Source organism: Ornithodoros turicata, chromosome 4 (assembly GCF_037126465.1).
Source record: "Ornithodoros turicata isolate Travis chromosome 4, ASM3712646v1, whole genome shotgun sequence".
NCBI lineage: Eukaryota > Metazoa > Arthropoda > Arachnida > Ixodida > Argasidae > Ornithodoros > Ornithodoros turicata.
The window spans coordinates 70766799-70780034 of NC_088204.1; the positions used below are offsets into that span (position 1 = coordinate 70766799).

Sequence of the window (13236 nt, forward strand, 5' to 3'; positions counted from 1 at the left end):
TCCTGCTTTTTGTCTAATGTGTACGAATATATGCTTGTGATGATGATGATGATGATAGGAGAAAAAAAAAAACATGTGAATCCTTACCACAAAGTTATACTTTTGGGAGATTTTAATTTGGCATGCATAAACTGGGATACGTTGCAGGCCCACGGGCCCGGTAAACATGAATCGGACATCCTGTTACAGATAGCTTTCCAGTATAAAAAGTTCGTCAAACTACAAGACATGGTACCAGCAGTTATGTGCTGGATTTGGTATTGGTAACAAGTACAGTTGGAAATACTGAGATTTCTGTTTGTGATGGGCTATCGGATCCTGATATGGTTATTGAAAACTATCTTGACGGATCCGAAAAGGAAAAGGAAACCTGTTGTTAAAAAATCTGTCAAAACAACAACTTTATTTCTGGCTTTGGAGAGTGGGGAGGTTCATCGCCACATGCGATACTCTACCCCATTGCCGGTGGGAATGTGGGGAATAAAATAACGAGCCCCTTCACAATAACGATCGAAACTTCAAAGCTGCTAATGAGAATTGTGTTTTGATACACGTGGAAAATGTTCTTCAGGATGTATACGAATGTTTAAATGACATGGACGTCGATGACAAATGGCTTCGATTCAAAAACTGTGTACATTATTGCCTAGAAATGTATATCCCTACCAAGACTAAGATAATTGGCAAATCGAATCCCTGGATGACCAGAGAAATAATCAATTTAAAGAGGAGACTCAAGCGTCTGCGACGTACTGGTAACAAAGTTGCATTCAACGCGAATAAGGCATTGTTAAAGCTTAAATTGCAAGAAGCAAAACCTAATTTCTGTGAAACAAATTTGGTTAGTTTCACGAAGTCTAATCCAAGGAAGTTTTGGGGGCTTCTTTAAGGAGTCTAGTCGGTAAGTTGACAAAATATGTTACGACGGTAAACTCATTTCAGAACCCATGGAAGTAGCTAATGCTTTTAATGAATACTTCCGAACGGTTTATACACCATGCAGTGAAGAGCTGGTTGTGCCAGTTACATGTGACATGAGTACCGCAATAGATCTTACGAGACAAGGTATTGTAGAGCGAGAAATGAGGCGACCAGGCTCTACTGAGGTTGATGGGTTTAATGACGGTTAATGGCGATGAACCGAAAACGAAAGCTCGGGTCACGCGCAGTGCTGCGCGTAACTGATGGCGGTGCTGGTGATGATTATGACGCTGCTGCTACAGGGCTCCCCCCCGTGGCGGATGACAGGGCTGGCGAGGAGGGCCGAGGTTGGCGGAAAGGTCGGGCGCCGAGGCCAAGGAGTGCAGGAGCCGGACCCGAGGCAGCGGGCGGCTCGTAGTGTGCGAGCTGCGGCGCCCAATGCACCCGACGTGGAGGGGAAGGAATGCTGGAGGCAGGAGCTGAGCACGGACGTAGGGAGGGCGGGTCGGGCGATACCAGAGGTGCAGACTCCAGGAATGCGGGCTTAAGCCTGTCGATGGCCACAGTGTCAGGTCCCCGTGGAAGATCGAGGTGGAAGAACTTCCCGGCTCGCGAGATGACCCTGTAGGGGCCGTCATAGGGAGGCTGCAAGCTGGAGCGCACAGAGTCCCGGCGGACGAAGACGTGGGTGGCTTGATGAAGGTCGGGGCTCACGAACACGCGTGTTGCGGGAGCGGAGCGGGTAGGCGTGGGCTTGAGGTCCCGGAAGAGCTGGCGGAGACGGTCGATGTAGGAGGAAGGGTCGTGCACGAGCGGGGCCGATGGGGTGAAGAATGCTCCGGGAAGGCGGAGCGGGCAGCCGTAAACCATGTGGGCCGCGCTGCAGTCATCCTGGCGGATCGCGGCGCGAAGGCCAAGCAGGACGAAGGGTAGACGCTCGGGCCAGGTTGTGTCGCCGTGGTCAGTGGCGCGGAGGGACGCCTTGAGCTGCCGATGAAGGCGCTCGACCAGGCCGTTGGCAGCCGGATGGTAGGCCGTGGTTCGGATGCGATGGGTTCCGAGGGCGCTGCACAGGTGACGGAAGAGGGCCGATTCAAACTGGCGTCCTCTGTCCGTGGTTACAGTGGACGGGACGCCGAATCGGGAAACCCAGGAGAAGAGGAATGCGTGGGCCACCGTCTCTGCCGTGATGTCAGGAATCGGCGTTACCTCCGGCCAGCGGGTAAAGCGGTCGATGCACGAGAGCAGGTAGCGGTAGCCTTTGGCCAGAGGAAGCGGGCCGACCAAGTCGATGTGGACCTGGTCGAAACGTGCATCTGGCGGAAGGAACCGCGATGGAGGCGAGATGGTGTGGCGGTAGATTTTGGACCGCTGGCAGGCTAGGCAGGCCCGCGCCCAGTCACGGACATCGGCATTCATGCGAGGCCATATGTAGCGCTCTGCGACGATCTTTTGCGTGCCGCGCACGCCAGGGTGGGACAGCGAGTGGAGGGCGTTGAAAACAGGCCGGCGGAAGGCCAGGGGAACGAAAGGGCGCGGGGTACCAGTAGAGGTGTCGCACCATAGACTTGCCGTCGAACCGGGGAGCGAGATCTCCCGAAAAGTGGTGGATGAGGCGGGGGATGAACGAAGGGCGGCGAGCTCTTCATCGGCCTGTTGCGCCTGGGCGATGCCGTCCAAATCGACCGCGGGGGGCGGATGGAGAGCATTGACGTCCGGCCGCGAGAGTGCGTCGGCAGCGGCATTGTCTTCGCCTGCGACGTGTCGCACATCGGTCGTGAACTCCAAGAGGTAGCACATGTGGCGGGTTTCACGAGGCGAGTGGTTGAGGGAGGCCGATCGCAGGGCGAACATGAGAGGCTTGTGGTCGGTGTACAGCACAAACGGACGGCCCTCGAGAAAATGGCGGTAGTGTCTGCATGCCAGGTAGGCGGCGAGGAGCTCACGCCCGAAGGTGCTGTAGCGTGTTTCGGCGGGCGAGAGGCGTTGGGAAAAGAAACCGAGAGGTTTCCAGTTGCCATCCTGACGCTGTTGCAAGACCGCGCCGACAGCAGCAGTGGAGGCGTCGACGAACAACGCTGTCTTGGCGTCAGGACGAGGATGGTGGAGCAGCACAGCATCTGCCAGGGCCTGCTTGACTTCTACGAACGCGCGTTCTGCTGCCGGTGTCCACTCCAGAGGGGCAGCACGGGCCTCTTTCGGATGGTCAGCGCCGAGAGCTGCGTAGAGAGGCTGGAGCAAGGCAGCACAGCGAGGCACAAAACGTCGGTAGAAAGTCACGAGGCCGAGGAATGAACGAAGTCCTTTGCGAGAAGTGGGGGCAGGAAAGTCTCGGATGGTCTGGACCTTGGATGCGAGTGGCCGGATGCCTTGCAGGGTGATGGTGTGTCCCAGGAAGGTAAGGGTGGTAACGCCAAACTCGCACTTCGCGGCATTGATGGAGACTCCGTAGTCCTCCAGGCGCGAGAACAGGGCGCGCAGATGGGCGCGATGAGCCTCCGGAGATGGACTTGCGACGAGGATGTCATCCATGTATGCGAATGCGAAGTCCAGGCCGCGGAGCACTTCGTTGATGAATCGTTGGAATGTCTGCGCAGCATTACGCAGGCCAAAGGGCATCCGCACGTATTCAAAGAGGCCAAAAGGGGTGGTTATAGCAGTCTTCGGGATGTCAGGGGGATGGACGGGAATTTGGTGATAGGCTTTGATGAGGTCTATCTTGGAGAAGATGGTCTCTCCGTCAAGATTCGCGGTGAAGTCCTGAATATGGGGAAGCGGGTATCTGTCCGGTACCGTGACGATGTTGAGTGCACGGTAGTCCCCACATGGGCGCCAATCACCAGGTGTTGCTTTGGGCACCATGTGGAGAGCGGAAGACCACGGGCTGGAGGAAGGCCGAATGATCCCCAGTTCGAGCATGTGCTCAAATTCCCTCTTGGCAATGACGAGGCGCTCTGGAGCCAGCCGTCTGGGGCGAGCGAAGACAGGGGGGCCCCGTGTCACGATGTGGTGAGTGACGCTGTGGCGAGGTGGGCAAGAGGCGTGCGATTGGCGCAGGACAGCGGGGAACTCCGTGACTATGTCGGCGAAAGCAGTGGGCAACGGTAGCCGTATGGTGGGACTAATGGCGGCTATATGCGCTGGAGCGCCATAAACGTGCAAAGAAGTAGTGTTGTCGACGAGGCGCTGGCGTCTAATATCCACAAGAAGGTCGAAATGGTGGAGGAAGTCGGCGCCAAGGATTGCGAAGGGGAGGTCGGCGATGGTAAAAACCCAACGAAATACTCTGCGCAGGCCGAGGTCAAGGGTGACGGAGCGTTGACCGTAAGTTGAGATGGTGGACTTGTTGACGGCCTGCAAAGCCAAGTCTGGTTGTCGGTGTCGTTTTTCTGCGGGGGTTGGTGGAACGACGCTCACGTCAGCCCCGGTGTCCACCAGGAAGCGACAGCCGGACACGCGGTCCGTGATCCGGAAGAGCCGGCTGTTGTTGCCCCCAGCCATGCCAGCCGTTAATGGTTGGGGGGAGCGTTTCCCGGCCACGAGCAAGGGGCCTGGCAGTTCCTTGCGGCATCGCCGAATTTTCGATGATACCAGCAGAAGTGGTGCTGAGAGGGCGAAGGAGACCGTTGACGGGATGGCGAGCAGCGACGGCAAAACGGGCGCCGAGGGGAACGTGGTCGCTGCGGGGGAATGGCGTCCACCCGGTTCACCAGGGCCGCCACCGTAGTCTGGAGTTGCTGGAGCGACGTGCTGATGGCATTGATTGCAACGTCCACCGGTGGAGGGGAGGTGCGGGGGGCCAGGGCGGCAACGGCTCCTGGTGATGGAAGGCCAGCAAAATCCAGAAGCTGCTGCAATCGCCGCTCCTCCGAAGCAGATGTGCGGCGAATTAACTCGTCCCTTAGGGTGTCGTAGGGTAATTCGGGGTGAGGGCGGATGATTAGGTCGCGGACTTCCGCCGCAGCTTCGGGAGGAAGGTTTGCGATGGCGTAGCCAAACCTTGAGGCTTGAGAAGTGACGCGGCGTCCGTCGAAGAGAACCTCCGCCTGCGCGAACCACAGCTGAGGGTCGGAGATGGAGAAAGGCGGCAGGCGGAGCGGTGCCACAGAAGCCTCAAGCGGTGGAAGTGGCGGTGGCCGGCCGGGAGGCGAAGAGCTGGTGGAGTGCTGGTCGCCGTTCATGATGGTGGAACGTTGGATCACGTTCGGGTCACCAGTTGTAGAGCGAGAAATGAGGCGACCAGGCTCTACTGAGGTTGATGGGTTTAATGACGGTTAATGGCGATGAACCGAAAACGAAAGCTCGGGTCACGCGCAGTGCTGCGCGTAACTGATGGCGGTGCTGGTGATGATTATGACGCTGCTGCTACAGTATCTTAAATCTGCTTTTAAATGTGGACACTAAAAAATCTTCCGGGCCTGACTTAATACCAAACGATTTTTTGCGGAGGTATACTGATATTGTTTCATAGTGGGAAGATTTATTCGACGCAATAAACTCTGCAACGCACACGCATACACCCCAATTTATGAAAAATCGCTGTGTGAATGTAAACTGCCACAAGATTCGAAGCAGGCTCTATCTATAAATCTGGCAATAAAAAGGATATAAGAAAGTAGGCCCATATCGCTAACGAACCAGTCTTCACCGTTAGAAAAATTTATACCTTTTGGGGTATAAACGGCTTGTCCCAGGGCGCATACCTTTTGAGGTATAAACGCTATACGTTCCTCAAGGTATTTATCTTTATACCTCCCTGAAGATATATTATTTGCACCTCAGGGTATAAACGTATCCGCACGACAGGGCATATTTTGCAGACCCTGTGGTATAATTGACGAAAACGGCAATATTCGATTTATTTCAGCGTCATATCCGAGTAGCCGTTTCCCAGCGCAACTTTCCACAAATATTGAAAAAAAAAGGACCAAAGGAACGATAATGAAACAAGAAAATACCTGAAGACGCTCGCGCACAAACTCACAAAGCATGCATGTGAATCGCAGAGGAAAGATATGAAGTAACAATTAGCATCAAATTGGAAACCAAGAAGCAACACCAACAGATATTAGCAAAAATATTTGCAGGAGCAGTTGGCATTTGCTGGAGAACAGATACATATACAACACACCGCGGCTACGCATAGTGGAGACCATCCTTCGCCCGGGATGCAACTTAAGAAGTGAGGGCGTGTAAATTTATTTAATTTGGGGTCAAGTAATAGGCTTCCAGATGTCACTGCCCAAACTAATTAGAATGCTACTGTATTTCTGACTATGTTTTTAAATTAACTTATCGTTTAACTGATATTATATAGTCGCCGTCACAAATTAATGTGATGCCACATGTTGCGGAAGAAAAGGTACACAAAACGCTGAAGATATAAACGTAATAGAGAAGTACTTTATTATACCCTCAGCTCAGTGATCTATACCTTACACATGGTTTAAACAGGGTATAGACAGTGGTAATGAGATATAAATGTCGTACTTTAGACCTGGTTTATACCCTTTTTATACCTTTTATATACATTTTTTTAAGAGTGCTGTGAATTTCTTGAGCACATTATTAGCAAATATATCAGAAATTATCGTGAGAGCATCAACTTTTTTTCAATAAACCAGCACGGTTTCCGGAAAGGTTTATCTACGACTACGCAACTCATTGAGGCTGTACATGACTTTACCAGTTACATAAATCAGGGATTTCAAGTTGATGTCATGTGCCAGGATTTTTGTAAGGCCTTCGACAAAATACCCCATCAGAAATTGATCAAGAAGGTGATTGACACTGGAATAAGCCCGCACATTTTTCATTGGATCGCGTCGTACTTATCTAAAAGAACGCACGCAGCACGTGGATCTACGGACTTGCGCGTCTGACTGCGCCCGAGTCACCTCAGGGCTACTTCCGGGGCCGGTGTTAGGGCCTTTGTTGTTCCTGATATATGTCAACGACATTACATCTTGTGTTAATAGCCTTGTAACTATCAGACTGTTTGCAGATGACTGCCTAATATATTGTCCTGTGAAAGATGCTGATGATCAAATTTCTCTTGCTAATTGCCAAGATAGAATATCAGAATGGTGTGCTGACAGCGGCATGTGCATAAATTGCGGTAAGACCATTTATTCGCACATTACAAACAAGGAATCTACGGCACAGTTTGATTACAGTGTACAAAGTCACAAATTAAAGAGGGTGGACTCGTTTAAATATTTAGGCGTTCACTGTAGCATCTAACTTAAAGTGGGATAGTCATATTGGCCAAGTGTGGTTCAAGGCGAAAAATCGTTTCTGATTCATGAAAAGAAAACTGAAGTTAAATACCAGAGAAGTCAGACTAACGGCATACAAAACTGTGGTTCGCCCTATATTAGAATGCGGCAATATTGTATGGGACCCATTTACAATCAAATTGATCAGGCAAATCGAACAGATTCAGAGAATGGCCGCACGTTTTATAGTAGGTAATTTCAAAAGACTTCTGTGACTCGCATGTTAGAAGTCTTGGGACAAGAAAGCCTTGCACAGAGACGGAAAATGGGAAAGCTAAAAACATTTTTTTTCTATTGTACCACAATACGTTAAATATAAATACTAAACACTATATACAACCTCTGTTATCGCGGCCACTGCGAGGATTGCAGAGTAAGGCTGGGAAGCTATATGATGCTAGAATAGATGTGTTTAAATATTCGTATTTTCTGCGCATTGTTACATTGTTGGAACTCATTGCCCCAGTCAGTAGAAAGTACAGATGACATTTCTACTTTTATTCATAGCCTGGTATCCCTTGGACATACTTGGTAAGTCGTGACCACTGCAAGAAACGTTTTGATGCCTATGTTCGCACGTGCTGATGTGTTCATTTACTCAAATGTTGATGTGTTACTCTCGACTTCTGTATTTCCTTCTGTATTACTAAGCCCCCTGTAACGGTCTCCTTGGGACTCACAGTATTGAAAATAAATAAATAAAAAACGAAATCGTCATCCATTTTATGGCACCGCACCGAGCACACATACTAACATTATAATCACATATATATATACCAAGATGCATGTACATGCAACAACGCTATGTTTTTCTGAGCGGGTCTGGAAGGGCCACTTGGTTATTCCACAAGGTACAACCCTCTTCGGTGGACAATTCGTAGCGACATACAAAACATGGCCAGCGCGTTTCTTCCACTTTCTGTGGCCATCCACAGATGGCCATATCATACACATCTCTCAGTACAATATCTTGTTCAGTTTCTTGTTGAATTTATTTCGTGAGCTGTGAAAGGTATTTCCACCAATGAGGAGAAGTAATCCACTGTCTCGGGCAAGAAACACTCTACATTGCTCAATTCACGGCCGTTATTTAAGCTCCTAGTCATGGTCCATGAACAAGTTTATCCACCTTTGAATTCTTCCTGTCATGGTTAGTATGCCTCTTGCTATTGAAAATTGTTATGAGAGGTTGACGACATGTAACTATTTGAAAGTGGCCGGCATGCAGGTACTTATGGTACTTCTTCACACCAAATATCATACCTCAATCCTCTCCTAAAATGCGGGAATAATTACTCGCCTCAGCAGCCAAAAATGTACCAATGACCCAAAAGCAATACGTCAGTACAACACGACATCAAGGCCATAAGATGATGCATCACAGGTTGACTTCGGTAGCTTTGTGCTGTCGTAAAAAGCTAACACTTGATTGTTTTCCAACAAGTCCTTAGCTCTCTGTTGTAGTGGCGCTAGTGGTCAGCGCAAATGTGGCTTGATGAACCGCGCGTCACGAGTGGAGCTGTGCTCCGAACCTGCAGAGATCTACGGTCCAAATAAAGGATATGCGGTCACCCTGTTACATTACCGACGATTTAAGAGGCTCAGCTCTGGAGGCATCTAAGTACTGGGATGGCGCCTCCTGCGGTTTGCGACAGCGCAGTACTCCTCAGACTGCATCGGTTCCGAGTGGAACTTCTTGGTTCGTCGGCCCATACGTTTGATCTCGAGAAAGAAGACTGGACTCTGTACCAGATTCGTTTTCAAGCATACCTCAATGTTTCTAGAATCAGCACCGACGTCGATCGAAGGAACACTTTGATCGCGCTTTTGGGAGCGGACATAAGCGGTTCTGCATTCCTTGGTTCAACCACAGACCATCACTGACGTTTCCTGTTTTTGACTTGTTGAAGAAGCTGGAGGAGCATTTTTCGTCAAAGCGGTTCAACGAATTTGAACGCATGAAGCTGTTCTCCGCGCGGCAGGAGGAACACGAGACGGCAACGACTTTTCTTGCACGGCTGAGATCCATCATGGCGTTCTGCGAGTACGAAAGAGAAACTGACGCTCGCGCATGTTCCTTAGTTACGGCTTTTATTGTTAGACTTCGCAACCAACGGATTAGAACCCGGTTGGTCCAGGAAGTCGACCTCGACATAAACAGGGCATCGACTCTCCGAAAGTTTTCTGATGGCAGAACCAGAGTCTCCTTAATTGGGCCGAGGTATATCTTACCCGTCAGCTTGGTCCAATGCCGGTAATGTGCGAAACGGCGACATCCGACAACATGGGAAAGTGATTTCGTTGCGGCAACACCAATCATACTGAGTCCAACTGTCGGTTCTCCAAGGAGCGCTGCAGAGCTTGCAACGAAATGGGTTACATTAAACGAATGTGTACGGAGAAGAAGTAGCCCTCACGTCCGTCTAATGGTCGTGCAAAGACGACCACCGGTGTCGTGGCTGTTAGGGATGAGGAGGACGTTTTAACTTTCATCATCAACGCTGGTTCCACTGCAGGTGTACACGGGCTCTTACTACACAATTCTGGGAATAGATATCTCGCTGATGCTTGGGAAGCCGAAACTCGATCCGGCTGTGCAACGGCACAAAGTACTTACAGATTAGCTGATTCCGTTGAAAGGTAAAGCTTCGGTGAAGGTGACCTTCACTGGAGAGAGCTATGAGCTTGAAGCACTCTTCACAAATTTCAAGGGCATCAGTTTGCTTGGCAGGGAATGGTTACGCAAGTTGAAGCCAGATCTGAACGCCATGGTTTGTAGGTCAAGTGGGAGATCAGCCGGGAAAGTCTGACGGGCATTCTTCGTGAATACGAAGATCTTTCTGAAGCTGGTCTGTGCTGCTGTTCGAATGTGCAGGTTCATCTGCAATTTTGGTCAAAAGCAAGCCCCGAAATTTTGCAAAGCGAGGCCGATGCCGTTTGCACTGCGGGACACAGTGGAGGATGACCTCGAGAGACGAATAAACAATGGGGTTCCAACTCCAGTGGAAGTTTCGCAGTGGGCTACGCCAATCGTCGTTGTACTTAAGCCAAATGGGGTGGTACGTGTTTGTGGCGACTTCAGCGTCACGGTAAACCTTCAACTGCATGTTGCCCAATAACCCTTGCCCCGTCTCAAAGAACTTTTTTCCAGGTTGAACGTGAAAAGAAGTTCTCCATGCTCGACCTTTCGAAAGCCTACAGTTACAGCTGGAGCTGGGTGAAGAGGCCAAGAAGGTGCCTTACATTTACATGCCTTACATTACAAGGTCTTGTTCAGTATTACGGACGGTGCATTTAGGCTCTCGCGGACACGTGCGCACCTCTGAATATACTTTTGAGGAAATATGTACGGTGGGAATGGTCCCCTGCGTGCGCCCGAGCATTTCAGAAGATCGTCGTCCCTCGTCCATCGATTCCTTGGCGAACTTCGACCCAAGTAAGACCCTGTACCTGGCAGCTGATGCGTCGTCAGTAGGCGTTGGCGCTGTGATTTACCATAAGATTGATGGCAAAGAGAAGCCCATCACCCATGCCTCCAAGGCTTTGACACCCGCACTTTTGTTGATAACGGGAATAAGAGTCTATTATGTACCCATTATGTGCGGCATTAGGGCTACAAAATAGGCTCCGCCTCCTATTTTCAACAAATCAAGGACGTGAACGTTGTCATGGAGGATGATGGCTGGCTAGGTGCGCTATGTGGTGAAGTTCTTTCTTCCCTGTTTTTTTTTTGTTTTGTTTCTTTTATTTAAGAGTGTAGAGCAGGACGTCATGTGTACTTCGGCGTTGGCGTCTGATTGGGTGCTAGAATCCTTCAAATGACGTAACAATGGACAGAGGTATCTGGGTGGCGGTACGTCTACTCGCCCGTATCCGAAAAGAAGGTGCATTTTGTATTAACGCTGCACACGTTATGAAGGAGAAGTATTCAACAATGAATTGTAAATAGAATTATGAAGCATAGAAGAACAATATTACAACTATTACACCCGTGACTAAATGCTTGCATATAGGAGTTCTTACCTCCTTTAACAGGGCAGCTCTGTAAAACGAAAAAAAAAAGGTCGTCGGGGCGGTCTCCGTTGTGGAGAGTAGGAGTATTTTTTGCAGCACTCAGGTAACCCTGTAGAAGAATCTGAAGACCGAAGCAGGAAGCAGGAACCGAAGGAACGTTTCAAAGTTCCGACGGACGACGTGGCAACCGTCATTTCGTTTCGCCTTTCTCGTCGGCTGCCCTGCGGTCCTGTGAAGCGCTGGTATGTATACTGCAATTTATGTTCTCCTAATGTTGGAAGTCTGTAGCAGCTAATAGGTCCGGTATATTATGCGGTATATTTAGGTCCGGTTGTGTGATGTTAGGCATCGAAGGAAACACCTTAATATCAGCAACTACAGTCAAACCTCGCTTTACGAACAGCCTTCGTTTCTCAGAAAATCGTTCGTAAATCGAGGTATTCGTAAATCGAGGTCCGAGGTGTGCAGTGCGCAAATACCTCACCAAACCACGGGAAATTGATTTGAATAAGTTTTATTTTTGAAAATACTGCGTAATTGTGCTTTGCACCCTACTTTCTGTAGGGTCTATCCTGTTTAGAAGAGATGACAGAAGTCTGACACTTGACTCATCCACCCGGTCCTCAAAGTACCGTATCGCGCGCGGATGAGACTACTTCCAAGGGCAAATATCACGCTTGTCCCCGGCTGTCAGGACTGAACGCCTTCTCTTGGAACGGCAAGATGTTTCCATCTCGGAGACCTGGTCCAAACTCACAACCGTTCGGCTGTAAACGCCCGAATTATACTTTCCGGAAATGGTGAATCATGTTTGTGGAACGTAGTGGCGTTGGGACATTGTATGTTAGACCTTGACAGCATGCACTGAGGAACTTTCATTATCCTCCGGTCCATTGGCCTGTCCTCTGTACGTTCATAACGCCCGTTCGTATATCGAGGTCAGAGTGGCTTGGCTACTTTGGGTCCGTTCCCTAATAATCCGTTCATAGTTCGGATATCGAGGGTTCGTAAAACGAGGTTAAAATACACGGAAAAAGTTTGGTTCCCTGTGGAACCGTTCGTAAGTTGAGGGAATTCGTATATTGAGGGTTCATAAAACGAGGTCCGACTGTATAAGTTTCCATGTTTTGCGCCTGGATGCAAAGCGAGGTGTTTGCTTCACATTCGGCTATCTCTTCTCACTGCCCAGGAAATCATGCTCGTAATAAGCAACAACTGCCGGTTCCAACGATTTGCAGTATGGGGGAGACTGAATCATTCCTTCTTGAAGAACTGCAGGTACCGACAGAACAATAGAGCATACAAGATGTCATTTTCTCTTGTAGGTAAGCTTTGTGCCGCGATTGCGTTAAAGAAGCCATGTGTGATTGCTGCATTATAAAGCACATCATAGAAAGCGCACGTTGCTTTTCAGACAGGACAACCAATCCAGGATTTCTCTGTTCCATCCACGCCAGTCATATTAGAAATTGGGAAGTTCTGTGCTGAGATCGTGTTGTTGAAGTCAGGTGTGCTTTGCTGCATTATGAAGCACATTATAGTAGTGCACTCTGCGTTTCAGGTAAGAGAACCACACAGAGAAAGAAAACGCTGAACCTGCTTCGCAGAATCAGCGGTAAATCGTGGGGCTGCAATGCGTGGTCATTGCTCACCCTTCACAAAACCCTCATCTTGTCACGCCTTCTACGTGGCGCCGTACGTAGACCTTGCGCCTACACAGTGGCAGGCCCTTGAGCGCCTTCATCGCGCCGGAATAAGAACTGCGCTTGGTCTCCCTACCTTTTCTAGCGTGACCCAAACGTACCTGGAAGCTAAGGAAAAGCCTGTCAGTGTCCACTCTGAGCTCAAAGAACTCCAGTTTCTGGATAATGCGGCAACATCTATTAACAAGCATTCCCTCTTCACAGACCTCGAACAAAGGACACACACATTCCTAGGACGCCTGGCTACTGCCACCAGCTCTCTAACCAACACAGGGGCTCTTCCTCGGCTCCCAGGTAGTCCACCTGCGCGGCCATGGCGT

The 13236-nt window shown here is 49.8% G+C and overlaps 1 protein-coding gene across 1 annotated transcript in view; it reads right to left on the reverse strand.

The window, feature by feature from the left end:
* Window positions 1–13236, reverse strand: part of LOC135391810 (E3 ubiquitin-protein ligase XIAP-like) — a 235725-nt gene that overhangs the window by 130557 nt on the left and 91932 nt on the right. The gene's annotated exons all lie outside the window — the stretch shown is intronic.